This window comes from Denticeps clupeoides, unplaced genomic scaffold (genome assembly GCF_900700375.1).
Source record: "Denticeps clupeoides unplaced genomic scaffold, fDenClu1.1, whole genome shotgun sequence".
Lineage (NCBI taxonomy): Eukaryota > Metazoa > Chordata > Actinopteri > Clupeiformes > Denticipitidae > Denticeps > Denticeps clupeoides.
In genome coordinates this window covers 43,095-68,411 of record NW_021629723.1, presented here as the reverse complement: position 1 = coordinate 68,411, position 25,317 = coordinate 43,095, and the positions used below count along the sequence as shown (strand labels likewise).

The 25,317-nt window shown below is 40.2% G+C and overlaps 40 non-coding genes across 40 annotated transcripts; 23 read left to right on the top strand and 17 right to left on the bottom strand.

Moving 5' to 3' along the window:
• Window positions 1–902: 902 nt before the first annotated feature.
• Window positions 903–1,009, top strand: LOC114772669 (U6 spliceosomal RNA). Its single transcript, XR_003744050.1, has one exon. It is a non-coding gene; the product is annotated as a U6 spliceosomal RNA (small nuclear RNA).
• A 951-nt stretch (window positions 1,010–1,960) lies between these two features.
• On the top strand, window positions 1,961–2,067 carry LOC114772668 (U6 spliceosomal RNA). The gene has a single exon (XR_003744049.1). It is a non-coding gene; the product is annotated as a U6 spliceosomal RNA (small nuclear RNA).
• Window positions 2,068–3,018: 951 nt separating this feature from the next.
• Window positions 3,019–3,125, top strand: LOC114772667 (U6 spliceosomal RNA). The gene has a single exon (XR_003744048.1). It is a non-coding gene; the product is annotated as a U6 spliceosomal RNA (small nuclear RNA).
• A 420-nt stretch (window positions 3,126–3,545) lies between these two features.
• LOC114772797 (U1 spliceosomal RNA) lies at window positions 3,546–3,705 on the bottom strand. Its single transcript, XR_003744174.1, has one exon. It is a non-coding gene; the product is annotated as a U1 spliceosomal RNA (small nuclear RNA).
• A 370-nt stretch (window positions 3,706–4,075) lies between these two features.
• On the top strand, window positions 4,076–4,182 carry LOC114772691 (U6 spliceosomal RNA). Its single transcript, XR_003744072.1, has one exon. It is a non-coding gene; the product is annotated as a U6 spliceosomal RNA (small nuclear RNA).
• Window positions 4,183–5,140: 958 nt separating this feature from the next.
• LOC114772665 (U6 spliceosomal RNA) lies at window positions 5,141–5,247 on the top strand. The gene has a single exon (XR_003744047.1). It is a non-coding gene; the product is annotated as a U6 spliceosomal RNA (small nuclear RNA).
• Window positions 5,248–5,668: 421 nt separating this feature from the next.
• LOC114772805 (U1 spliceosomal RNA) lies at window positions 5,669–5,828 on the bottom strand. The gene has a single exon (XR_003744182.1). It is a non-coding gene; the product is annotated as a U1 spliceosomal RNA (small nuclear RNA).
• A 370-nt stretch (window positions 5,829–6,198) lies between these two features.
• On the top strand, window positions 6,199–6,305 carry LOC114772690 (U6 spliceosomal RNA). Its single transcript, XR_003744071.1, has one exon. It is a non-coding gene; the product is annotated as a U6 spliceosomal RNA (small nuclear RNA).
• Window positions 6,306–6,724: 419 nt separating this feature from the next.
• LOC114772796 (U1 spliceosomal RNA) lies at window positions 6,725–6,884 on the bottom strand. Its single transcript, XR_003744173.1, has one exon. It is a non-coding gene; the product is annotated as a U1 spliceosomal RNA (small nuclear RNA).
• Window positions 6,885–7,254: 370 nt separating this feature from the next.
• Window positions 7,255–7,361, top strand: LOC114772689 (U6 spliceosomal RNA). The gene has a single exon (XR_003744070.1). It is a non-coding gene; the product is annotated as a U6 spliceosomal RNA (small nuclear RNA).
• A 421-nt stretch (window positions 7,362–7,782) lies between these two features.
• LOC114772803 (U1 spliceosomal RNA) lies at window positions 7,783–7,942 on the bottom strand. The gene has a single exon (XR_003744180.1). It is a non-coding gene; the product is annotated as a U1 spliceosomal RNA (small nuclear RNA).
• Window positions 7,943–8,312: 370 nt separating this feature from the next.
• Window positions 8,313–8,419, top strand: LOC114772688 (U6 spliceosomal RNA). The gene has a single exon (XR_003744069.1). It is a non-coding gene; the product is annotated as a U6 spliceosomal RNA (small nuclear RNA).
• Window positions 8,420–8,841: 422 nt separating this feature from the next.
• On the bottom strand, window positions 8,842–9,001 carry LOC114772795 (U1 spliceosomal RNA). Its single transcript, XR_003744172.1, has one exon. It is a non-coding gene; the product is annotated as a U1 spliceosomal RNA (small nuclear RNA).
• Window positions 9,002–9,371: 370 nt separating this feature from the next.
• Window positions 9,372–9,478, top strand: LOC114772664 (U6 spliceosomal RNA). The gene has a single exon (XR_003744046.1). It is a non-coding gene; the product is annotated as a U6 spliceosomal RNA (small nuclear RNA).
• Window positions 9,479–9,898: 420 nt separating this feature from the next.
• Window positions 9,899–10,058, bottom strand: LOC114772794 (U1 spliceosomal RNA). The gene has a single exon (XR_003744171.1). It is a non-coding gene; the product is annotated as a U1 spliceosomal RNA (small nuclear RNA).
• A 370-nt stretch (window positions 10,059–10,428) lies between these two features.
• Window positions 10,429–10,535, top strand: LOC114772663 (U6 spliceosomal RNA). Its single transcript, XR_003744045.1, has one exon. It is a non-coding gene; the product is annotated as a U6 spliceosomal RNA (small nuclear RNA).
• Window positions 10,536–10,955: 420 nt separating this feature from the next.
• On the bottom strand, window positions 10,956–11,116 carry LOC114772635 (U1 spliceosomal RNA). The gene has a single exon (XR_003744018.1). It is a non-coding gene; the product is annotated as a U1 spliceosomal RNA (small nuclear RNA).
• A 370-nt stretch (window positions 11,117–11,486) lies between these two features.
• Window positions 11,487–11,593, top strand: LOC114772662 (U6 spliceosomal RNA). The gene has a single exon (XR_003744044.1). It is a non-coding gene; the product is annotated as a U6 spliceosomal RNA (small nuclear RNA).
• Window positions 11,594–12,012: 419 nt separating this feature from the next.
• LOC114772802 (U1 spliceosomal RNA) lies at window positions 12,013–12,172 on the bottom strand. Its single transcript, XR_003744179.1, has one exon. It is a non-coding gene; the product is annotated as a U1 spliceosomal RNA (small nuclear RNA).
• A 370-nt stretch (window positions 12,173–12,542) lies between these two features.
• Window positions 12,543–12,649, top strand: LOC114772687 (U6 spliceosomal RNA). The gene has a single exon (XR_003744068.1). It is a non-coding gene; the product is annotated as a U6 spliceosomal RNA (small nuclear RNA).
• A 414-nt stretch (window positions 12,650–13,063) lies between these two features.
• LOC114772801 (U1 spliceosomal RNA) lies at window positions 13,064–13,223 on the bottom strand. The gene has a single exon (XR_003744178.1). It is a non-coding gene; the product is annotated as a U1 spliceosomal RNA (small nuclear RNA).
• Window positions 13,224–13,593: 370 nt separating this feature from the next.
• Window positions 13,594–13,700, top strand: LOC114772661 (U6 spliceosomal RNA). The gene has a single exon (XR_003744043.1). It is a non-coding gene; the product is annotated as a U6 spliceosomal RNA (small nuclear RNA).
• Window positions 13,701–14,651: 951 nt separating this feature from the next.
• On the top strand, window positions 14,652–14,758 carry LOC114772660 (U6 spliceosomal RNA). Its single transcript, XR_003744042.1, has one exon. It is a non-coding gene; the product is annotated as a U6 spliceosomal RNA (small nuclear RNA).
• A 421-nt stretch (window positions 14,759–15,179) lies between these two features.
• LOC114772628 (U1 spliceosomal RNA) lies at window positions 15,180–15,338 on the bottom strand. Its single transcript, XR_003744012.1, has one exon. It is a non-coding gene; the product is annotated as a U1 spliceosomal RNA (small nuclear RNA).
• A 372-nt stretch (window positions 15,339–15,710) lies between these two features.
• Window positions 15,711–15,817, top strand: LOC114772659 (U6 spliceosomal RNA). The gene has a single exon (XR_003744041.1). It is a non-coding gene; the product is annotated as a U6 spliceosomal RNA (small nuclear RNA).
• Window positions 15,818–16,239: 422 nt separating this feature from the next.
• Window positions 16,240–16,399, bottom strand: LOC114772792 (U1 spliceosomal RNA). The gene has a single exon (XR_003744169.1). It is a non-coding gene; the product is annotated as a U1 spliceosomal RNA (small nuclear RNA).
• Window positions 16,400–16,769: 370 nt separating this feature from the next.
• Window positions 16,770–16,876, top strand: LOC114772686 (U6 spliceosomal RNA). The gene has a single exon (XR_003744067.1). It is a non-coding gene; the product is annotated as a U6 spliceosomal RNA (small nuclear RNA).
• A 416-nt stretch (window positions 16,877–17,292) lies between these two features.
• Window positions 17,293–17,453, bottom strand: LOC114772625 (U1 spliceosomal RNA). Its single transcript, XR_003744009.1, has one exon. It is a non-coding gene; the product is annotated as a U1 spliceosomal RNA (small nuclear RNA).
• Window positions 17,454–17,823: 370 nt separating this feature from the next.
• LOC114772685 (U6 spliceosomal RNA) lies at window positions 17,824–17,930 on the top strand. The gene has a single exon (XR_003744066.1). It is a non-coding gene; the product is annotated as a U6 spliceosomal RNA (small nuclear RNA).
• A 420-nt stretch (window positions 17,931–18,350) lies between these two features.
• On the bottom strand, window positions 18,351–18,510 carry LOC114772800 (U1 spliceosomal RNA). Its single transcript, XR_003744177.1, has one exon. It is a non-coding gene; the product is annotated as a U1 spliceosomal RNA (small nuclear RNA).
• Window positions 18,511–18,881: 371 nt separating this feature from the next.
• Window positions 18,882–18,988, top strand: LOC114772732 (U6 spliceosomal RNA). The gene has a single exon (XR_003744111.1). It is a non-coding gene; the product is annotated as a U6 spliceosomal RNA (small nuclear RNA).
• Window positions 18,989–19,404: 416 nt separating this feature from the next.
• LOC114772789 (U1 spliceosomal RNA) lies at window positions 19,405–19,564 on the bottom strand. The gene has a single exon (XR_003744166.1). It is a non-coding gene; the product is annotated as a U1 spliceosomal RNA (small nuclear RNA).
• Window positions 19,565–20,127: 563 nt separating this feature from the next.
• Window positions 20,128–20,234, top strand: LOC114772744 (U6 spliceosomal RNA). Its single transcript, XR_003744122.1, has one exon. It is a non-coding gene; the product is annotated as a U6 spliceosomal RNA (small nuclear RNA).
• A 418-nt stretch (window positions 20,235–20,652) lies between these two features.
• On the bottom strand, window positions 20,653–20,813 carry LOC114772627 (U1 spliceosomal RNA). Its single transcript, XR_003744011.1, has one exon. It is a non-coding gene; the product is annotated as a U1 spliceosomal RNA (small nuclear RNA).
• Window positions 20,814–21,183: 370 nt separating this feature from the next.
• LOC114772717 (U6 spliceosomal RNA) lies at window positions 21,184–21,290 on the top strand. The gene has a single exon (XR_003744096.1). It is a non-coding gene; the product is annotated as a U6 spliceosomal RNA (small nuclear RNA).
• Window positions 21,291–21,701: 411 nt separating this feature from the next.
• Window positions 21,702–21,865, bottom strand: LOC114772751 (U1 spliceosomal RNA). Its single transcript, XR_003744129.1, has one exon. It is a non-coding gene; the product is annotated as a U1 spliceosomal RNA (small nuclear RNA).
• A 370-nt stretch (window positions 21,866–22,235) lies between these two features.
• LOC114772721 (U6 spliceosomal RNA) lies at window positions 22,236–22,342 on the top strand. The gene has a single exon (XR_003744100.1). It is a non-coding gene; the product is annotated as a U6 spliceosomal RNA (small nuclear RNA).
• A 951-nt stretch (window positions 22,343–23,293) lies between these two features.
• LOC114772743 (U6 spliceosomal RNA) lies at window positions 23,294–23,400 on the top strand. The gene has a single exon (XR_003744121.1). It is a non-coding gene; the product is annotated as a U6 spliceosomal RNA (small nuclear RNA).
• A 424-nt stretch (window positions 23,401–23,824) lies between these two features.
• Window positions 23,825–23,980, bottom strand: LOC114772619 (U1 spliceosomal RNA). Its single transcript, XR_003744003.1, has one exon. It is a non-coding gene; the product is annotated as a U1 spliceosomal RNA (small nuclear RNA).
• A 371-nt stretch (window positions 23,981–24,351) lies between these two features.
• LOC114772731 (U6 spliceosomal RNA) lies at window positions 24,352–24,458 on the top strand. The gene has a single exon (XR_003744110.1). It is a non-coding gene; the product is annotated as a U6 spliceosomal RNA (small nuclear RNA).
• Window positions 24,459–25,317: the final 859 nt, after the last annotated feature.

Sequence of the window (25,317 nt, the reverse complement as noted above, 5' to 3'; positions counted from 1 at the left end):
ACCAAGATTAGCATGGAACTTGTAAAGGGATGACACACAAATCAGTGAAGTGCTCCATATTTTCAACTTTTTTTGATTGACAAATAGGAACTAGGGTTCCTTAGGAAAAGGGAGATGCTGTGCCAAATTCCAAATGTTCAGTTTTTTTTATTTTTCAAAGCAAAACACAAGGATGAACTCCATAAGAAGATCAGAAACATTTCCAACTGCATCTGGTGTCAATGTATTAATGAAGTTGCTCATGTAGTGGACAATCTCAATCATTTGGTATGATAAGAAGAACTGAAGCTGCTGTACATTTCTTTAGCTGACTCTAGGCCTGACTCTACACAGACAATTGTGTTTGTGGTTTAGTTTTGAACAACATGCTTGTGAGAGGGTAAACGCAGTCTGCCGCTATCAGGAATGATGCAGTCTAGATGCCCACATATGGGGACTTTGTAGGAGTCAGCACTAGCAAAATGCAGAGGTACAACCTCAGTCTGTGAAGACCACATAATTGAGAATGAAATTTCCCCTTCCAAAAAAGCATGAACTATAATGAAATGGCAGAAGATGGCTGCCAGTACCTTAACAGAGACCCAGACAGTGACATCACCACGTGGAATAAACACACTGCCTGGAACCACGCCCCTTTCCTGCATTGACCTGCCCACTTTGTGATGTTCCTATGACTCTTGACACCAATCAAATTATTCTTCTTACTTTGCTACACAAACTGACCATACTTTAATCATGCACCTCCACAAGTTACCAGCCTCTTGGAAAATGCAATTAGGGTAACTAAGCATTTGCTCTCCAAATATTTTATCAAATTTTTACACAATACTCCATACAAGGTCTTGGTGAGCAGAACAATGATATGGTCAGTATTATAAGTGGCAGCTGAGAAGCTGGTTGATGTGCTTGCTACGGCTGCACATATACTAAAATTGGATCGATACAGAGAAGATTAGCATGGCCCCTGCGAAAGGATGACACGCAAATCCGTGAAGCGTTCCATATTTTGTTCTTTTTTAATTAGACAAAGAGTCACTTGGGACTAGGAAGATGTTGTACCAAGATTAGCATGGAACTTGTAAAGGGATGACACACAAATCAGTGAAGTGCTCCATATTTTCAACTTTTTTTGATTGACAAATAGGAACTAGGGTTCCTTAGGAAAAGGGAGATGCTGTGCCAAATTCCAAATGTTTAGTTTTTTTTTTTTTTCAAAGCAAACACACAAAAAGGAACTCCATAAGAAGATCAGAAACATTTCCAACTGCATCTGGTGTCAATATATTAATGAAGTTGCTCATGTAGTGGACAATCTCAATCATTTGGTATGATAAGAAGTACTGAAGCTGCTGTACATTTCTTTAGCTGACTCTAGGCCTGACTCTACACAGACAATTGTGTTTGTGGTTTAGTTTTGAACAACATGCTTGTGAGAGGGTAAACGCAGTCTGCCGCTATCAGGAATGATGCAGTCTAGATGCCCACATATGGGGACTTTGTAGGAGTCAGCACTAGCAAAATGCAGAGGTACAACCTCAGTCTGTGAAGACCACATATTTGAGAATGAAATTTCCCCTTCCAAAAAAGCATGAACTATAATGAAATGGCAGAAGATTGCTGCCAGTACCTTAACAGAGACCCAGACAGTGACATCACCACGTGGAATAAACACACTGCCTGGAACCACGCCCCTTTCCTGCATTGACCTGCCCACTTTGTGATGTTCCTATGACTCTTGACACCAATCAAATTATTCTTCTTACTTTGCTACACAAACTGACCACACTTTAATCATGCACCTCCACAAGTTACCAGCCTCTTGGAAAATGCAATTAGGGTAACTAAGCATTTGCTCTCCAAATATTTTATCAAATTTTTACACAATACTCCATACAAGGTCTTGGTGAGCAGAACAATGATATGGTCAGTATTATAAGTGGCAGCTGAGAAGCTTGTTGATGTGCTTGCTACGGCTGCACATATACTAAAATTGGATCGATACAGAGAAGATTAGCATGGCCCCTGCGAAAGGATGACACGCAAATCCGTGAAGCGTTCCATATTTTGTTCTTTTTTAATTAGACAAAGAGTCACTTGGGACTAGGAAGATGTTGTACCAAGATTAGCATGGAACTTGTAAAAGGATGACACACAAATCAGTGAAGTGCTCCATATTTTCAACTTTTTTTGATTGACAAATAGGAACTAGGGTTCCTTAGGAAAAGGGAGATGCTGTGCCAAATTCCAAATGTTCAGTTTTTTTTTTTTTCAAAGCAAACACACAAAGATGAACTCCATAAGAAGATCAGAAACATTTCCAACTGCATCTGGTGTCAATGTATTAATGAAGTTGCTCATGTAGTGGACAATCTCAATCATTTGGTATGATAAGAAGATCTGAAGCTGCTGTACATTTCTTTAGCTGACTCTAGGCCTGACTCTACACAGACAATTGTGTTTGTGGTTTAGTTGTGAACAACATGCTTGTGAGAGGGTAAACGCAGTCTGCCGCTATCAGGAATGATGCAGTCTAGATGCCCACATATGGGGACTTTGTAGGAGTCAGCACTAGCAAAATGCAGAGGTACAACCTCAGTCTGTGAAGACCACATAATTGAGAATGAAATTTCCCCTTCCAAAAAAGCATGAACTATAATGAAATGGCAGAAGATTGCTGCCAGTACCTTAACAGAGACCCAGACAGTGACATCACCACGTGGAATAAACAAACTGCCTGGAACCACGCCCCTTTCCTGCATTGACCTGCCCACTTTGTGATGTTCCCATGACTCTTGACACCAATCAAATTATTCTTCTTACTTTGCTACACAAACTGACCAATACTTTAATCATGCACCTCCACAAGTTACCAGCCTCTTGGAAAATGCAATTAGGGTAACTAAGCATTTGCTCTCCAAATATTTTATCAAATTTTTACACAATACTCCATACAAGGTCTTGGTGAGCAGAACAATGATATGGTCAGTATTATAAGTGGCAGCTGAGAAGCTGGTTGATGTGCTTGCTACGGCTGCACATATACTAAAATTGGATCGATACAGAGAAGATTAGCATGGCCCCTGCGAAAGGATGACACGCAAATCCGTGAAGCGTTCCATATTTTGTTCTTTTTTAATTAGACAAAGAGTCACTTGGGACTAGGAAGATGTTGTACCAAGATTAGCATGGAACTTGTAAAAGGATGACACACAAATCAGTGAAGTGCTCCATATTTTCAACTTTTTTTGATTGACAAATAGGAACTAGGGTTCCTTAGGAAAAGGGAGATGCTGTGCCAAATTCCAAATGTTTAGTTTTTTTTTTTTTCAAAGCAAAAACACAAGAATGAACTCCATAAGAAGATCAGAAACATTTCCAACTGCATCTGGTGTCAATGTATTAATGAAGTTGCTCATGTAGTGGACAATCTCAATCATTTGGTATGATAAGAAGATCTGAAGCTGCTGTACATTTCTTTAGCTGACTCTAGGACTGACTCTACACAGACAATTGTGTTTGTGGTTTAGTTGTGAACAACATGCTTGTGAGAGGGTAAACGCAGTCTGTCGCTATCAGGAATGATGCAGTCTAGATGCCCACATATGGGGACTTTGTAGGAGTCAGCACTAGCAAAATGCAGAGGTACAACCTCAGTCTGGGAAGACCACATATTTGAGAATGAAATTTCCCCTTCCAAAAAAGCATGAACTATAATGAAATGGCAGAAGATTGCTGCCAGTACCTTAACAGAGACCCAGACAGTGACATCACCACGTGGAATAAACACACTGCCTGGAACCACGCCCCTTTCCTGCATTGACCTGCCCACTTTGTGATGTTCCCATGACTCTTGACACCAATCAAATTATTCATCTTACTTTGCTACACAAACTAAGAATACTTTAATCATGCACCTCCACAAGTTACCAGCCTCTTGGAAAATGCAATTAGGGTAACTAAGCATTTGCTCTCCAAATATTTTATCACATTTTTACACAATACTCCATACAAGGTCTTGGTGAGCAGAACAATGATATGGTCAGTATTATAAGTGGCAGCTGAGAAGCTTGTTGATGTGCTTGCTACGGCTGCACATATACTAAAATTGGATCGATACAGAGAAGATTAGCATGGCCCCTGCGAAAGGATGACACGCAAATCCGTGAAGCGTTCCATATTTTGTTCTTTTTTAATTAGACAAAGAGTCACTTGGGACTAGGAAGATGTTGTACCAAGATTAGCATGGAACTTGTAAAAGGATGACACACAAATCAGTGAAGTGCTCCATATTTTCAACTTTTTTTGATTGACAAATAGGAACTAGGGTTCCTTAGGAAAAGGGAGATGCTGTGCCAAATTCCAAATGTTCAGTTTTTTTGTTTTTTTTTTCAAAGCAAAAACACACAGGGATAAAGACCATAAGAAGATCAGAAACATTTCCAACTGCATCTGGTGTCAATGTATTAATGAAGTTGCTCATGTAGTGGACAATCTCAATCATTTGGTATGATAAGAAGAACTGAAGCTGCTGTACATTTCTTTAGCTGACTCTAGGCCTGACTCTACACAGACAATTGTGTTTGTGGTTTAGTTTTGAACAACATGCTTGTGAGAGGGTAAACGCAGTCTGTCGCTATCAGGAATGATGCAGTCTAGATGCCCACATATGGGGACTTTGTAGGAGTCAGCACTAGCAAAATGCAGAGGTACAACCTCAGTCTGTGAAGACCACATAATTGAGAATGAAATTTCCCCTTCCAAAAAAGCATGAACTATAATGAAATGGCAGAAGATTGCTGCCAGTACCTTAACAGAGACCCAGACAGTGACATCACCACGTGGAATAAACACACTGCCTGGAACCACGCCCCTTTCCTGCATTGACCTGCCCACTTTGTGATGTTCCCATGACTCTTGACACCAATCAAATTATTCATCTTTCTTTGCTACACAAACTGACCACACTTTAATCATGCACCTCCACAAGTTACCAGCCTCTTGGAAAATGCAATTAGGGTAACTAAGCATTTGCTCTCCAAATATTTTATCAAATTTTTACACAATACTCCATACAAGGTCTTGGTGAGCAGAACAATGATATGGTCAGTATTATAAGTGGCAGCCTGAGAAGCTGGTTGATGTGCTTGCTACGGCTGCACATATACTAAAATTGGATCGATACAGAGAAGATTAGCATGGCCCCTGCGAAAGGATGACACGCAAATCCGTGAAGCGTTCCATATTTTGTTCTTTTTTAATTAGACAAAGAGTCACTTGGGACTAGGAAGATGTTGTACCAAGATTAGCATGGAACTTGCAAAAGGATGACACACAAATCAGTGAAGTGCTCCATATTTTCAACTTTTTTTGATTGACAAATAGGAACTAGGGTTCCTTAGGAAAAGGGAGATGCTGTGCCAAATTCCAAATGTTCAGTTTTTTTTTTTTTTCAAAGCAAACACACAAGAATGAACTCCATAAGAAGATCAGAAACATTTCCAACTGCATCTGGTGTCAATGTATTAATGAAGTTGCTCATGTAGTGGACAATCTCAATCATTTGGTATGATAAGAAGTACTGAAGCTGCTGTACATTTCTTTAGCTGACTCTAGGACTGACTCTACACAGACAATTGTGTTTGTGGTTTAGTTGTGAACAACATGCTTGTGAGAGGGTAAACGCAGTCTGCCGCTATCAGGAATGATGCAGTCTAGATGCCCACATATGGGGACTTTGTAGGAGTCAGCACTAGCAAAATGCAGAGGTACAACCTCAGTCTGGGAAGACCACATATTTGAGAATGAAATTTCCCCTTCCAAAAAAGCATGAACTATAATGAAATGGCAGAAGATTGCTGCCAGTACCTTAACAGAGACCCAGACAGTGACATCACCACGTGGAATAAACACACTGCCTGGAACCACGCCCCTTTCCTGCATTGACCTGCCCACTTTGTGATGTTCCCATGACTCTTGACACCAATCAAATTATTCATCTTTCTTTGCTACACAAACTGACCACACTTTAATCATGCACCTCCACAAGTTAACAGCCTCTTGGAAAATGCAATTAGGGTAACTAAGCATTTGCTCTCCAAATATTTTATCACATTTTTACACAATACTCCATACAAGGTCTTGGTGAGCAGAACAATGATATGGTCAGTATTATAAGTGGCAGCTGAGAAGCTTGTTGATGTGCTTGCTACGGCTGCACATATACTAAAATTGGATCGATACAGAGAAGATTAGCATGGCCCCTGCGAAAGGATGACACGCAAATCCGTGAAGCGTTCCATATTTTGTTCTTTTTTAATTAGACAAAGAGTCACTTGGGACTAGGAAGATGTTGTACCAAGATTAGCATGGAACTTGCAAAGGATGACACACAAATCAGTGAAGTGCTCCATATTTTCAACTTTTTTTGATTGACAAATAGGAACTAGGGTTCCTTAGGAAAAGGGAGATGCTGTGCCAAATTCCAAATGTTTAGTTTTTTTTTTTTTCAAAGCAAAAACACAAGAATGAACTCCATAAGAAGATCTGAAACATTTTCAACTGCATCTGGTGTCAAGGTATTAATGAAGTTGCTCATGTAGTGGACAATCTCAATCATTTGGTATGATAAGAAGATCTGAAGCTGCTGTACATTTCTTTAGCTGACTCTAGGACGTACTCTACACAGACAATTGTGTTTGTGGTTTAGTTGTGAACAACATGCTTGTGAGAGGGTAAACGCAGTCTGTCGCTATCAGGAATGATGCAGTCTAGATGCCCACATATGGGGACTTTGTAGGAGTCAGCACTAGCAAAATGCAGAGGTACAACCTCAGTCTGGGAAGACCACATATTTGAGAATGAAATTTCCCCTTCCAAAAAAGCATGAACTATAATGAAATGGCAGAAGATTGCTGCCAGTACCTTAACAGAGACCCAGACAGTGACATCACCACGTGGAATAAACACACTGCCTGGAACCACGCCCCTTTCCTGCATTGACCTGCCCACTTTGTGATGTTCCCTTGACTCTTGACACCAATCAAATTATTCTTCTTTCTTTGCTACACAAACTGACCACACTTTAATCATGCACCTCCACAAGTTACCAGCCTCTTGGAAAATGCAATTAGGGTAACTAAGCATTTGCTCTCCAAATATTTTATCACATTTTTACACAGTACTCCATACAAGGTCTTGGTGAGCAGAACAATGATATGGTCAGTATTATAAGTGGCAGCTGAGAAGCTGGTTGATGTGCTTGCTACGGCTGCACATATACTAAAATTGGATCGATACAGAGAAGATTAGCATGGCCCCTGCGAAAGGATGACACGCAAATCCGTGAAGCGTTCCATATTTTGTTCTTTTTTAATTAGACAAAGAGTCACTTGGGACTAGGAAGATGTTGTACCAAGATTAGCATGGAACTTGCAAAAGGATGACACACAAATCAGTGAAGTGCTCCATATTTTCAACTTTTTTTGATTGACAAATAGGAACTAGGGTTCCTTAGGAAAAGGGAGATGCTGTGCCAAATTCCAAATGTTTAGTTTTTTTTTTTTTCAAAGCAAAAACACAAGGATGAACTCCATAAGAAGATCAGAAACATTTCCAACTGCATCTGGTGTCAATGTATTAATGAAGTTGCTCATGTAGTGGACAATCTCAATCATTTGGTATGATAAGAAGATACTGAAGCTGCTGTACATTTCTTTAGCTGACTCTAGGCCTGACTCTACACAGACAATTGTGTTTGTGGTTTAGTTTTGAACAACATGCTTGTGAGAGGGTAAACGCAGTCTGCCGCTATCAGGAATGATGCAGTCTAGATGCCCACATATGGGGACTTTGTAGGAGTCAGCACTAGCAAAATGCAGAGGTACAACCTCAGTCTGGGAAGACCACATATTTGAGAATGAAATTTCCCCTTCCAAAAAAGCATGAACTATAATGAAATGGCAGAAGATTGCTGCCAGTACCTTAACAGAGACCCAGACAGTGACATCACCACGTGGAATAAACACACTGCCTGGAACCACGCCCCTTTCCTGCATTGACCTGCCCACTTTGTGATGTTCCTATGACTCTTGACACCAATCAAATTATTCTTCTTACTTTGCTACACAAACTGACCACACTTTAATCATGCACCTCCACAAGTTACCAGCCTCTTGGAAAATGCAATTAGGGTAACTAAGCATTTGCTCTCCAAATATTTTATCACATTTTTACACAATACTCCATACAAGGTCTTGGTGAGCAGAACAATGATATGGTCAGTATTATAAGTGGCAGCTGAGAAGCTTGTTGATGTGCTTGCTACGGCTGCACATATACTAAAATTGGATCGATACAGAGAAGATTAGCATGGCCCCTGCGAAAGGATGACACGCAAATCCGTGAAGCGTTCCATATTTTGTTCTTTTTTAATTAGACAAAGAGTCACTTGGGACTAGGAAGATGTTGTACCAAGATTAGCATGGAACTTGCAAAAGGATGACACACAAATCAGTGAAGTGCTCCATATTTTCAACTTTTTTTGATTGACAAATAGGAACTAGGGTTCCTTAGGAAAAGGGAGATGCTGTGCCAAATTCCAAATGTTTAGTTTTTTTTATTTTTCAAAGCAAAAACACAAGGATGAACTCCATAAGAAGATCAGAAACATTTCCAACTGCATCTGGTGTCAATGTATTAATGAAGTTGCTCATGTAGTGGACAATCTCAATCATTTGGTAATGATAAGAAGAACTGAAGCTGCTGTACATTTCTTTAGCTGACTCTAGGACTGACTCTACACAGACAATTGTGTTTGTGGTTTAGTTGTGAACAAAATGCTTGTGAGAGGGTAAACGCAGTCTGTCGCTATCAGGAATGATGCAGTCTAGATGCCCACATATGGGGACTTTGTAGGAGTCAGCACTAGCAAAATGCAGAGGTACAACCTCAGTCTGGGAAGACCACATATTTGAGAATGAAATTTCCCCTTCCAAAAAAGCATGAACTATAATGAAATGGCAGAAGATGGCTGCCAGTACCTTAACAGAGACCCAGACAGTGACATCACCACGTGGAATAAACACACTGCCTGGAACCACGCCCCTTTCCTGCATTGACCTGCCCACTTTGTGATGTTCCCATGACTCTTGACACCAATCAAATTATTCATCTTTCTTTGCTACACAAACTGACCACACTTTAATCATGCACCTCCACAAGTTACCAGCCTCTTGGAAAATGCAATTAGGGTAACTAAGCATTTGCTCTCCAAATATTTTATCACATTTTTACACAATACTCCATACAAGGTCTTGGTGAGCAGAACAATGATATGGTCAGTATTATAAGTGGCAGCTGAGAAGCTGGTTGATGTGCTTGCTACGGCTGCACATATACTAAAATTGGATCGATACAGAGAAGATTAGCATGGCCCCTGCGAAAGGATGACACGCAAATCCGTGAAGCGTTCCATATTTTGTTCTTTTTTAATTAGACAAAGAGTCACTTGGGACTAGGAAGATGTTGTACCAAGATTAGCATGGAACTTGTAAAGGGATGACACACAAATCAGTGAAGTGCTCCATATTTTCAACTTTTTTTGATTGACAAATAGGAACTAGGGTTCCTTAGGAAAAGGGAGATGCTGTGCCAAATTCCAAATGTTTAGTTTTTTTTTTTTTCAAAGCAAAAACACAAGGATGAACTCCATAAGAAGATCAGAAACATGTCCAACTGCATCTGGTGTCAATGTATTAATGAAGTTGCTCATGTAGTGGACAATCTCAATCATTTGGTATGATAAGAAGAACTGAAGCTGCTGTACATTTCTTTAGCTGACTCTAGGCCTGACTCTACACAGACAATTGTGTTTGTGGTTTAGTTGTGAACAACATGCTTGTGAGAGGGTAAACGCAGTCTGTCGCTATCAGGAATGATGCAGTCTAGATGCCCACATATGGGGACTTTGTAGGAGTCAGCACTAGCAAAATGCAGAGGTACAACCTCAGTCTGGGAAGACCACATATTTGAGAATGAAATTTCCCCTTCCAAAAAAGCATGAACTATAATGAAATGGCAGAAGATTGCTGCCAGTACCTTAACAGAGACCCAGACAGTGACATCACCACGTGGAATAAACACACTGCCTGGAACCACGCCCCTTTCCTGCATTGACCTGCCCACTTTGTGATGTTCCTATGACTCTTGACACCAATCAAATTATTCTTCTTTCTTTGCTACACAAACTGACCATACTTTAATCATGCACCTCCACAAGTTACCAGCCTCTTGGAAAATGCAATTAGGGTAACTAAGCATTTGCTCTCTAAATATTTTATCAAATTTTTACACAATACTCCATACAAGGTCTTGGTGAGCAGAACAATGATATGGTCAGTATTATAAGTGGCAGCTGAGAAGCTTGTTGATGTGCTTGCTACGGCTGCACATATACTAAAATTGGATCGATACAGAGAAGATTAGCATGGCCCCTGCGAAAGGATGACACGCAAATCCGTGAAGCGTTCCATATTTTGTTCTTTTTTAATTAGACAAAGAGTCACTTGGGACTAGGAAGATGTTGTACCAAGATTAGCATGGAACTTGTAAAAGGATGACACACAAATCAGTGAAGTGCTCCATATTTTCAACTTTTTTTGATTGACAAATAGGAACTAGGGTTCCTTAGGAAAAGGGAGATGCTGTGCCAAATTCCAAATGTTCAGTTTTTTTTATTTTTCAAAGCAAACACACAGGATAAAGACCATAAGAAGTTCAGAAACTTTTCCAACTGCAACTGGTGTCAATGTATTGATGAAGTTGCTCATGTAGTGGACAATCTCAATCATTTGGTATGATAAGAAGAACTGAAGCTGCTGTACATTTCTTTAGCTGACTCTAGGACTGACTCTACACAGACAATTGTGTTTGTGGTTTAGTTTTGAACAACATGCTTGTGAGAGGGTAAACGCAGTCTGCCGCTATCAGGAATGATGCAGTCTAGATGCCCACATATGGGGACTTTGTAGGAGTCAGCACTAGCAAAATGCAGAGGTACAACCTACAGTCTGGGAAGACCACATATTTGAGAATGAAATTTCCCCTTCCAAAAAAGCATGAACTATAATGAAATGGCAGAAGATGGCTGCCAGTACCTTAACAGAGACCCAGACAGTGACATCACCACGTGGAATAAACACACTGCCTGGAACCACGCCCCTTTCCTGCATTGACCTGCCCACTTTGTGATGTTCCTATGACTCTTGACACCAATCAAATTATTCTTCTTACTTTGCTACACAAACTGACCATACTTTAATCATGCACCTCCACAAGTTACCAGCCTCTTGGAAAATGCAATTAGGGTAACTAAGCATTTGCTCTCCAAATATTTTATCACATTTTTACACAATACTCCATACAAGGTCTTGGTGAGCAGAACAATGATATGGTCAGTATTATAAGTGGCAGCTGAGAAGCTGGTTGATGTGCTTGCTACGGCTGCACATATACTAAAATTGGATCGATACAGAGAAGATTAGCATGGCCCCTGCGAAAGGATGACACGCAAATCCGTGAAGCGTTCCATATTTTGTTCTTTTTTAATTAGACAAAGAGTCACTTGGGACTAGGAAGATGTTGTACCAAGATTAGCATGGAACTTGTAAAGGGATGACACACAAATCAGTGAAGTGCTCCATATTTTCAACTTTTTTTGATTGACAAATAGGAACTAGGGTTCCTTGGGAAAAGGGAGATGCTGTGCCAAATTCCAAATGTTCAGTTTTTTTATTTTCAAAGCAAACACACAGGGATGAACTCCATAAGAAGATCAGAAACATATCCAACTGCAACTGGTGTCAAGGTATTAATGAAGTTGCTCATGTAGTGGACAATCTCAATCATTTGGTATGATAAGAAGAACTGAAGCTGCTGTACATTTCTTTAGCTGACTCTAGGACTGACTCTACACAGACAATTGTGTTTGTGGTTTAGTTGTGAACAACATGCTTGTGAGAGGGTAAACGCAGTCTGCCGCTATCAGGAATGATGCAGTCTAGATGCCCACATATGGGGACTTTGTAGGAGTCAGCACTAGCAAAATGCAGAGGTACAACCTCAGTCTGGGAAGACCACATATTTGAGAATGAAATTTCCCCTTCCAAAAAAGCATGAACTATAATGAAATGGCAGAAGATTGCTGCCAGTACCTTAACAGAGACCCAGACAGTGACATCACCACGTGGAATAAACACACTGCCTGGAACCACGCCCCTTTCCTGCATTGACCTGCCCACTTTGTGATGTTCCTATGACTCTTGACACCAATCAAATTATTCTTCTTACTTTGCTACACAAACTGACCACACTTTAATCATGCACCTCCACATGTTACCAGCCTCTTGGAAAATACAATTAGGGTAACTAAGCATTTGCTCTCCAAATATTTTATCACATTTTTACACAATACTCCATACAAGGTCTTGGTGAGCAGAACAATGATATGGTCAGTATTATAAGTGGCAGCTGAGAAGCTGGTTGATGTGCTTGCTACGGCTGCACATATACTAAAATTGGATCGATACAGAGAAGATTAGCATGGCCCCTGCGAAAGGATGACACGCAAATCCGTGAAGCGTTCCATATTTTGTTCTTTTTTAATTAGACAAAGAGTCACTTGGGACTAGGAAGATGTTGTACCAAGATTAGCATGGAACTTGTAAAGGATGACACACAAATCAGTGAAGTGCTCCATATTTTCAACTTTTTTTGATTGACAAATAGGAACTAGGGTTCCTTAGGAAAAGGGAGATGCTGTGCCAAATTCCAAATGTTTATTTTATTTTCAAAGCAAACACACAGGGATGAATACCATAAGAAGATCAGAAACATTTCCAACTGCAACTGGTGTCAATGTATTAATGAAGTTGCTCATGTAGTGGACAATCTCAATCATTTGGTATGATAAGAAGAACTGAAGCTGCTGTACATTTCTTTAGCTGACTCTAGGACTGACTCTACACAGACAATTGTGTTTGTGGTTTAGTTGTGAACAACATGCTTGTGAGAGGGTAAACGCAGTCTGCCGCTATCAGGAATGATGCAGTCTAGATGCCCACATATGGGGACTTTGTAGGAGTCAGCACTAGCAAAATGCAGAGGTACAACCTCAGTCTGGGAAGACCACATATTTGAGAATGAAATTTCCCCTTCCAAAAAAGCATGAACTATAATGAAATGGCAGAAGATTGCTGCCAGTACCTTAACAGAGACCCAGACAGTGACATCACCACGTGGAATAAACACACTGCCTGGAACCACGCCCCTTTCCTGCATTGACCTGCCCACTTTGTGATGTTCCCATGACTCTTGACACCAATCAAATTATTCATCTTTCTTTGCTACACAAACTGACCACACTTTAATCATGCACCTCCACAAGTTACCAGCCTCTTGGAAAATGCAATTAGGGTAACTAAGCATTTGCTCTCCAAATATTTTATCACATTTTTACACAATACTCCATACAAGGTCTTGGTGAGCAGAACAATGATATGGTCAGTATTATAAGTGGCAGCTGAGAAGGTGGTTGATGTGCTTGCTACGGCTGCACATATACTAAAATTGGATCGATACAGAGAAGATTAGCATGGCCCCTGCGAAAGGATGACACGCAAATCCGTGAAGCGTTCCATATTTTGTTCTTTTTTAATTAGACAAAGAGTCACTTGGGACTAGGAAGATGTTGTACCAAGATTAGCATGGAACTTGCAAAAGGATGACACACAAATCAGTGAAGTGCTCCATATTTTCAACTTTTTTTGATTGACAAATAGGAACTAGGGTTCCTTAGGAAAAGGGAGATGCTGTGCCAAATTCCAAATGTTTAGTTTTTTTTTTTTTCAAAGCAAACACACAAGGAATGAACTCCATAAGAAGATCAGAAACATTTCCAACTGCATCTGGTGTCAATGTATTAATGAAGTTGCTCATGTAGTGGACAATCTCAATCATTTGGTATGATAAGAAGATCTGAAGCTGCTGTACATTTCTTTAGCTGACTCTAGGACTGACTCTACACAGACAATTGTGTTTGTGGTTTAGTTGTGAACAACATGCTTGTGAGAGGGTAAACGCAGTCTGTCGCTATCAGGAATGATGCAGTCTAGATGCCCACATATGGGGACTTTGTAGGAGTCAGCACTAGCAAAATGCAGAGGTACAACCTCAGTCTGTGAAGACCACATAATTGAGAATGAAATTTCCCCTTCCAAAAAAGCATGAACTATAATGAAATGGCAGAAGATTGCTGCCAGTACCTTAACAGAGACCCAGACAGTGACATCACCACGTGGAATAAACAAACTGCCTGGAACCACGCCCCTTTCCTGGATTGACCTGCCCACTTTGTGATTTTCCCATGACTCTTGACACCAATCAAATTATTCTTCTTACTTTGCTACACAAACTGACCATACTTTAATCATGCACCTCCACAAGTTACCAGCCTCTTGGAAAATGCAATTAGGGTAACTAAGCATTTGCTCTCCAAATATTTTATCAAATTTTTACACAATACTCCATACAAGGTCTTGGTGAGCAGAACAATGATATGGTCAGTATTATAAGTGGCAGCTGAGAAGCTGGTTGATGTGCTTGCTACGGCTGCACATATACTAAAATTGGATCGATACAGAGAAGATTAGCATGGCCCCTGCGAAAGGATGACACGCAAATCCGTGAAGCGTTCCATATTTTGTTCTTTTTTAATTAGACAAAGAGTCACTTGGGACTAGGAAGATGTTGTACCAAGATTAGCATGGAACTTGTAAAGGGATGACACACAAATCAGTGAAGTGCTCCATATTTTCAACTTCTTTTGATTGACAAATAGGAACTAGGGTTCCTTAGGAAAAGGGAGATGCTGTGCCAAATTCCAAATGTTCAGTTTTTTTTTTTTTTCAAAGCAAAAACACAAGAATGAACTCCATAAGAAGATCAGAAACATTTCCAACTGCATCTGGTGTCAATGTATTAATGAAGTTGCTCATGTAGTGGACAATCTCAATCATTTGGTAAGATAAGAAGATCTGAAGCTGCTGTACATTTCTTTAGCTGACTCTAGGACTGACTCTACACAGACAATTGTGTTTGTGGTTTAGTTGTGAACAACATGCTTGTGAGAGGGTAAACGCAGTCTGTCGCTATCAGGAATGATGCAGTCTAGATGCCCACATATGGGGACTTTGTAGGAGTCAGCACTAGCAAAATGCAGAGGTACAACCTCAGTCTGGGAAGACCACATATTGAGAATGAAATTTCCCCTTCCAAAAAAGCATGAACTATAATGAAATGGCAGAAGATGGCTGCCAGTACCTTAACAGAGACCCAGACAGTGACATCACCACGTGGAATAAACACACTGCCTGGAACCACGCCCCTTTCCTGCATTGACCTGCCCACTTTGTGATGTTCCTATGACTCTTGACACCAATCAAATTATTCATTCTTACTTTGCTACACAAACTGACCATACTTTAATCATGCACCTCCACAAGTTACCAGCCTCTTGGAAAATGCAATTAGGGTAACTAAGCATTTGCTCTCTAAATATTTTATCAAATTTTTACACAATACTCCATACAAGGTCTTGGTGAGCAGAACAATGATTTGGTCAGTATTATAAGTGGCAGCCTGAGAAGCTTGTTGATGTGCTTGCTACGGCTGCACATATACTAAAATTGGATCGATACAGAGAAGATTAGCATGGCCCCTGCGAAAGGATGACACGCAAATCCGTGAAGCGTTCCATATTTTGTTCTTTTTTAATTAGACAAAGAGTCACTTGGGACTAGGAAGATGTTGTACCAAGATTAGCATGGAACTTGTAAAGGATGACACACAAATCAGTGAAGTGCTCCATATTTTCAACTTTTTTTGATTGACAAATAGGAACTAGGGTTCCTTAGGAAAAGGGAGATGCTGTGCCAAATTCCAAATGTTCAGTTTTTTTTTTTTTTCAAAGCAAAAACACACAGGGATAAAGACCATAAGAAGATCAGAAACATTTCCAACTGCATCTGGTATCAATGTATTAATGAAGTTGCTCATGTAGTGGACAATCTCAATCATTTGGTAAGATTAGAAGATCTGAAGCTGCTGTACATTTCTTTAGCTGACTCTAGGACTGACTCTACACAGACAATTGTGTTTGTGGTTTAGTTTTGAACAACATGCTTGTGAGAGGGTAAACGCAGTCTGTCGCTATCAGGAATGATGCAGTCTAGATGCCCACATATGGGGACTTTGTAGGAGTCAGCACTAGCAAAATGCAGAGGTACAACCTCAGTCTGGGAAGACCACATATTTGAGAATGAAATTTCCCCTTCCAAAAAAGCATGAACTATAATGAAATGGCAGAAGATTGCTGCCAGTACCTTAACAGAGACCCAGACAGTGACATCACCACGTGGAATAAACACACTGCCTGGAACCACGCCCCTTTCCTGCATTGACCTGCCCACTTTGTGATGTTCCCATGACTCTTGACACCAATCAAATTATTCTTCTTACTTTGCTACACAAACTGACCATACTTTAATCATGCACCTCCACAAGTTACCAGCCTCTTGGAAAATGCAATTAGGGTAACTAAGCATTTGCTCTCCAAATATTTTATCACATTTTTACACAATACTCCATACAAGGTCTTGGTGAGCAGAACAATGATATGGTCAGTATTATAAGTGGCAGCTGAGAAGCTTGTTGATGTGCTTGCTACGGCTGCACATATACTAAAATTGGATCGATACAGAGAAGATTAGCATGGCCCCTGCGAAAGGATGACACGCAAATCCGTGAAGCGTTCCATATTTTGTTCTTTTTTAATTAGACAAAGAGTCACTTGGGACTAGGAAGATGTTGTACCAAGATTAGCATGGAACTTGCAAAGGATGACACACAATACAGTGAAGTGCTCCATATTTTCAACTTTTTTTAATTGACAAATAGGACTAGGGTCCCTTGGAAAAGGGAGATGCTGTGCTAAATTCCAAATGTTCAGTTTTTTATTTTTCAAAGCAAAAACACAAGAATGAACTCCATAAGAAGATCAGAAACATTTCCAACTGCATCTGGTGTCAATGTATTAATGAAGTTGCTCATGTAGCGGACAATCTCAATCATTTGGTAAGATTAGAAGATCTGAAGCTGCTGTACATTTCTTTAGCTGACTCTAGGACTGACTCTACGCAGACAATTGTGTTTGTGGTTTAGTTGTGATTAAAATGCTTGTGAGAGGGTAAACGCAGTCTGTCGCTATCAGGAATGATGCAGTCTAGATGCCCACATATGGGGACTTTGTAGGAGTCAGCACTAGCAAAATTGCAGAGGTACAACCTCAGTCTGGGAAGACCACATATTTGAGAATGAAATTTCCCCTTCCAAAAAAGCATGAACTATAATGAAATGGCAGAAGATTGCTGCCAGTACCTTAACAGAGACCCAGACAGTGACATCACCACGTGGAATAAACACACTGCCTGGAACCACGCCCCTTTCCTGCATTGACCTGCCCACTTTGTGATGTTCCCATGACTCTTGACACCAATCAAATTATTCATCTTTCTTTGCTACACAAACTGACCACACTTTAATCATGCACCTCCACAAGTTACCAGCCTCTTGGAAAATGCAATTAGGGTAACTAAGCATTTGCTCTCCAAATATTTTATCACATTTTTACACAATACTCCATACAAGGTCTTGGTGAGCAGAACAATGATATGGTCAGTATTATAAGTGGCAGCTGAGAAGCTGGTTGATGTGCTTGCTACGGCTGCACATATACTAAAATTGGATCGATACAGAGAAGATTAGCATGGCCCCTGCGAAAGGATGACACGCAAATCCGTGAAGCGTTCCATATTTTGTTCTTTTTTAATTAGACAAAGAGTCACTTGGGACTAGGAAGATGTTGTACCAAGATTAGCATGGAACTTGCAAAAGGATGACACACAAATCAGTGAAGTGCTCCATATTTTCAACTTTTTTTGATTGACAAATAGGAACTAGGGTTCCTTGGGAAAAGGGAGATGCTGTGCCAAATTCCAAATGTTCAGTTTTTTTATTTTTCAAAGCAAAAACACAAGGATGAACTCCATAAGAAGATCAGAAACATTTCCAACTGCATCTGGTGTCAATGTATTAATGAAGTTGCTCATGTAGTGGACAATCTCAATCATTTGGTATGATAAGAAGAACTGAAGCTGCTGTACATTTCTTTAGCTGACTCTAGGACTGACTCTACGCAGACAATTGTGTTTGTGGTTTAGTTTTGAACAACATGCTTGTGAGAGGGTAAACGCAGTCTGCCGCTATCAGGAATGATGCAGTCTAGATGCCCACATATGGGGACTTTGTAGGAGTCAGCACTAGCAAAATGCAGAGGTACAACCTCAGTCTGGGAAGACCACATATTTGAGAATGAAATTTCCCCTTCCAAAAAAGCATGAACTATAATGAAATGGCAGAAGATTGCTGTCAGTACCTTAACAGAGACCCAGACAGTGACATCACCACGTGGAATAAACACACTGCCTGGAACCACGCCCCTTTCCTGCATTGACCTGCCCACTTTGTGATGTTCCTATGACTCTTGACACCAATCAAATTATTCTTCTTACTTTGCTACACAAACTGACCATACTTTAATCATGCACCTCCACAAGTTACCAGCCTCTTGGAAAATGCAATTAGGGTAACTAAGCATTTGCTCTCTAAATATTTTATCAAATTTTTACACAATACTCCATACAAGGTCTTGGTGAGCAGAACAATGATATGGTCAGTATTATAAGTGGCAGCCTGAGAAGCTGGTTTATGTGCTTGCTACGGCTGCACATATACTAAAATTGGATCGATACAGAGAAGATTAGCATGGCCCCTGCGAAAGGATGACACGCAAATCCGTGAAGCGTTCCATATTTCGTTCATTTTTAATTAGACAAAGAGTCACTTGGGACTAGGAAGATGTTGTACCAAGATTAGCATGGAACTTGTAAAAGGATGACACACAAATCAGTGAAGTGCTCCATATTTTCAACTTTTTTTGATTGACAAATAGGAACTAGGGTTCCTTAGGAAAAGGGAGATGCTGTGCCAAATTCCAAATGTTTAGTTTTTTTTTTTTTTCAAAGCAAAAACACAAGAATGAACTCCATAAGAAGAAACATTTCCAACTGCATCCGGTGTCAATGTATTAATGAAGTTGCTCATGTAGTGGACAATCTCAATCATTTGGTAAGATTAGAAGATCTGAAGCTGCTGTACATTTCTTTAGCTGACTCTAGGACTGACTCTACGCAGACAATTGTGTTTGTGGTTTAGTTGTGAACAAAATGCTTGTGAGAGTGTAAACGCAGTCTGTCGCTATCAGGAATGATGCAGTCTAGATGCCCACATATGGGGACTTTGTAGGAGTCAGCACTAGCAAAATGCAGAGGTACAACCTCAGTCTGGGAAGACCATATATTTGAGAATGAAATTTCCCCTTCCAAAAAAGCATGAACTATAATGAAATGGCAGAAGATGGCTGCCAGTACCTTAACAGAGACCCAGACAGTGACATCACCACGTGGAATAAACACACTGCCTGGAACCACGCCCCTTTCCTGCATTGACCTGCCCACTTTGTGATGTTCCCATGACTCTTGACACCAATCAAATTATTCATCTTTCTTTGCTACACAAACTGACCACACTTTAATCATGCACCGCAGAAGATTGCTGCCAGTACCTTAACAGAGACCCAGACAGTGACATCACCACGTGGAATAAACACACTGCCTGGAACCACGCCCCTTTTCTGCATTGACCTGCCCACTTTGTGATGTTCCTATGACTCTTGACACCAATCAAATTATTCTTCTTTCTTTGCTACACAAACTGACCATACTTTAATCATGCACCTCCACGAGTACCAGCCTCTTGGAAAAATGCAATTAGTAACTAAGCATTTGCTCTCCAAATAATTTATCACATTTTTTACACAATACTCCATACAAGGTCTTGGTGAGCAGAACAATGATATGGTCAGTATTATAAGTGGCACCTGAGAAGCTGGTTTATGTGCTTGCTACGGCTGCACATATACTAAAATTGGATCGATACAGAGAAGATTAGCATGGCCCCTGCGAAAGGATGACACGCAAATCCGTGAAGCGTTCCATATTTCGTTCTTTTTTAATTAGACAAAGAGTCACTTGGGACTAGGAAGATGTTGTACCAAGATTAGCATGGAACTTGTAAAGGATGACCCACAAATCAGTGAAGTGCTCCATATTTTCAACTTTTTTTGATTGACAAATAGGAACTAGGGTTCCTTAGGAAAAGGGGATGCTGTGCCAAATTCCAAATGTTTAGTTTTTTTTTTTTTTCAAAGCAAAAACACAAGAATGAACTCCATAAGAAGATCTGAAACATTTTCAACTGCATCTGGTGTCAATGTATTAATGAAGTTGCTCATGTAGTGGACAATCTCAATCATTTGGTAAGATTAGAAGATCTGAAGCTGCTGTACATTTCTTTAGCTGACTCTAGGACTGACTCTACACAGACAATTGTGTTTGTGGTTTAGTTGTGAACAAATGCTTGTGAGAGTGTAAACGCAGTCTGTCGCTATCAGGAATGATGCAGTCTAGATGCCCACATATGGGGACTTTGTAGGAGTCAGCACTAGCAAAATGCAGAGGTACAACCATCAGTCTGGGAAGACCACATATTTGAGAATGAAATTTCCCCTTCCAAAAAAGCATGAACTATAATGAAATGGCAGAAGATGGCTGCCAGTACCTTAACAGAGACCCAGACAGTGACATCACCACGTGGAATAAACACACTGCCTGGAACCACGCCCCTTTCCTGCATTGACCTGCCCACTTTGTGATGTTCCCATGACTCTTGACACCAATCAAATTATTCATCTTTCTTTGCTACACAAACTGACCACACTTTAATCATGCACCTCTACAAGTTAACAGCCTCTTGGAAAATGCAATTAGGGTAACTAAGCATTTGCTCTCCAAATATTTTATCACATTTTTACACAATACTCCATACAAGGTCTTGGTGAGCAGAACAATGATATGGTCAGTATTATAAGTGGCAGCTGAGAAGCTGGTTAATGTGCTTGCTACGGCTGCACATAGACTAAAATTGGATCGATACAGAGAAGATTAGCATGGCCCCTGCGAAAGGATGACACGCAAATCCGTGAAACGTTCCATATTTTGTTCTTTTTTAATTAGACAAAGAGTCACTTGGGACTAGGAAGATGTTGTACCAAGATTAGCATGGAACTTGCAAAAGGATGACGCACAAATCAGTGAAGTGCTCCATAATTTCAACTTTTTTTGATTGACAAATAGGAACTAGGGTTCCTTAGGAAAAGGGAGTTGCTGTGCCAATTTCTAAATGTTTATTTTATTTTCAAAGCAAACACACAGGGATAAAGACCATAAGAAGATCAGAAACTTTTCCAAATGCAACTGGTGTCAATATATTAATAAAGTTGCTCATGTAGTGGACAATCTCAATCATTTGGTAAGATAAGAAGAACTGAAGCTGCTGTAGATTTCTTTAGCTGACTCTAGGCCTGACTCTAGACAGACAATTGTGTTTGTGGTTTAGTTGTGAACAAAATGCTTGTAAGAGGGTAAACGCAGTCTGCCACTATCAGGAATGATGCAGTCTAGATGCCCACATATGGGGACTTTGTAGGAGTCAGCACTAGCAAAATGCAGAGGTACAACCACAGTCTGGGAAGACCACATATTTGAGAATGAAATTTCCCCTTCCAAAAAAGCATGAACTATAATGAAATGACAGAAGATGGCTGCCAGTACCTTAACAGAGACCCAGACAGTGACATCACCACGTGGAATAAACACACTGCCTGGAACCACGCCCCTTTCCTGCATTGACCTGCCCACTTCATGATGTTCCTATGACTCTTGACACCAATCAAATTATTCTTCTTACTTTGCTACACAAACTAAGAATACTTTAATCATGCACCTCCACAAGTTACCAGCCTCTTGGAAAATGCAATTAGGGTAACTAAGCATTTGCTCTCTAAATATTTTATCAAATTTTTACACAATACTCCATACAAGGTCTTGGTGAGCAGAACAATGATTTGGTCAGTATTATAAGTGGCAGCCGAGAAGCTTGTTGATGTGCTTGCTACGGCTGCACATATACTAAAATTGGATCGATACAGAGAAGATTAGCATGGCCCCTGCGAAAGGATGACATGCGAATCCGTGAAGCGTTCCATATTTTGTTCATTTTTAATTAGACAAAGAGTCACTTGGTACTAGGAAGATGTTGTACAAAGATTAGCATGGAACTTGTAAAGGGATGACACACAAATCAGTGAAGTGCTCCATATTTTCAACTTCTTTTGATTGACAAATAGGAACTAGGGTTCCTTAGGAAAAGGGAGATGCTGTGCCAAATTCCAAATGTTCAGTTTTTTGTTTTTTTCAAAGCAAACACACAAGAATGAACTCCATAAGAAGATCAGAAACATTTCCAACTGCATCTGGTGTCAATGTATTAATGAAGTTGCTCATGTAGTGGACAATCTCAATCATTTGGTATGATAAGAAGATCTGAAGCTGCTGTACATTTCTTTAGCTGACTCTAGGCCTGACTCTACACAGACAATTCTGTTTGAGGTTTAGTTGTGAACAAAATGCTGTTGAGAGGGTAAACTAAGTCAGCCGCTATCAGGAATGATGCAGTCTAGATGCCCACATATGGGGATTTTGTAGGAGTCAAAACTAGCAAAATGCAAAGGTACAACCTCAGTCTGTGAAGACCACATAATTGAGAATGAAATTTCCCCTTCCAAAAAAGCATGAACTATAATGAAATGACAGAAGATGGCTGCCAGTACCTTAACAGAGACCCAGACAGTGACATCACCACGTGTAATAAACAAACTGCCTGGAACCACGCCCCTTTCCTGCATTGACCTGCCCACTTCATGATGTTCCTATGACTCTTGACACCAATCAAATTATTCTTCTTACTTTGCTACACAAACTAACAATACTTTAATCATGCACCTCCACAAGCTACCAGCCTCTTGGAAAATGCAATTATGGTAACTAAGCATTTGCTCTCTAAATATTTTATCAAATTTTTACACAATACTCCATACAAGGTCTTGGTGAGCAGAACAATGATATGGTCAGTACTATAAGTGGCAGCTGAGAAGCTGGTTGATGTGCTTGCTACGGCTGCACATATACTAAAATTGGATCGATACAGAGAAGATTAGCATGGCCCCTGCGAAAGGATGACACGCAAATCCGTGAAGCGTTCCATATTTCGTTCTTTTTTAATTAGACAAAGAGTCACTTGGGACTAGGAAGATGTTGTACCAAGATTAGCATGGAACTTGCAAAAGGATGACACACAAATCAGTGAAGTGCTCCATATTTTCAACTTTTTTTGATTGACAAATAGGAACTAGGGTTCCTTGGGAAAAGGGAGATGCTGTGCCAAATTCCAAATGTTTAGTTTTTTTTTTTTTCAAAGCAAAAACACAAGGATGAACTCCATAAGAAGATCAGAAACATGTCCAACTGCATCTGGGGTCAATGTATTAATGAAGTTGCTCATGTAGTGGACAATCTCAATCATTTGGTAAGATAAGAAGAACTGAATCTACTGTACATTTCTTTAGCTGACTCTAGGCCTGACTCTACACAGACAATTCTGTTTGAGGTTTAGTTTTGAACAACATGCTTGTAAGAGGGTAAACTAAGTCAGCCGCTATCAGGAATGATGCAGTCTAGATGCCCACATATGGGGACTTTGTAGGAGTCAGCACTAGCAAAATGCAGAGGTACAACCTCAGTCTGGGAAGACCACATAGTTGAGAATGAAATTTCCCCTTCCAAAAAAGCATGAACTATAATGAAATGGCAGAAGATTGCTGCCAGTACCTTAACAGAGACCCAGACAGTGACATCACCACGTGGAATAAACACACTGCCTGGAACCACGCCCCTTTCCTGCATTGACCTGCCCACTTTCATGATGTTCCTATGACTCTTGACACCAATCAAATTATTCTTCTTACTTTGCTACACAAACTAACAATACTTTAATCATGCACCTCCACAAGCTACCAGCCTCTTGGAAAATGCAATTATGGTAACTAAGCATTTGCTCTCTAAATATTTTATCAAATTTTTACACAATACTCCATACAAGGTCTTGGTGAGCAGAACAATGATATGGTCAGTACTATAAGTGGCAGCTGAGAAGCTGGTTGATGTGCTTGCTACGGCTGCACATATACTAAAATTGGATCGATACAGAGAAGATTAGCATGGCCCCTGCGAAAGGATGACACGCAAATCCGTGAAGCGTTCCATATTTCGTTCTTTTTTAATTAGACAAAGAGTCACTTGGGACTAGGAAGATGTTGTACCAAGATTAGCATGGAACTTGCAAAAGGATGACACACAATACAGTGAAGTGCTCCATATTTTCAACTTTTTTTAATTGACAAAAGGGACTAGGGTCCCTTGGAAAAGGGAGATGCTGTGCTAAATTCCAAATGTTCAGTTTTTTATTTTTCAAAGCAAAAACACAAGAATGAACTCCATAAGAAGAAACATTTCCAACTGCATCCGGTGTCAATGTATTAATGAAGTTGCTCATGTAGCGGACAATCTCAATCATTTGGTAAGATTAGAAGATCTGAAGCTGCTGTACATTTCTTTAGCTGACTCTAGGACTGACTCTACGCAGACAATTGTGTTTGTGGTTTAGTTGTGATTAAAATGCTTGTGAGAGGTTAAACGCAGTCTGTGGCTCTCAGGAATGATGCAGTCTAGATGCCCACATATGGGGACTTTGTAGGAGTCAGCACTAGCAAATTGCAGAGGTACAACCTCAGTCTGGGAAGACAACATATTTGAGAATGAAATTTCCCCTTCCAAAAAAGCATGAACTATAATGAAATGGCAGAAGATGGCTGCCAGTACCTTAACAGAGACCCAGACAGTGACATCACCACATGGAATAAACACACTGACTGGAACCACGCCCCTTTCCTGCATTGACCTGCCCACTTTGTGATGTTCCCATGACTCTTGACACCAATCAAATTATTCATCTTTCTTTGCTACACAAACTAACAATACTTTTATCATGCACCTCCACAAGTTACCAGTATCTTGAAAAATGCAATTAGGGTAACTAAGCATTTGCTCTCCAAATATTTTATCACATTTT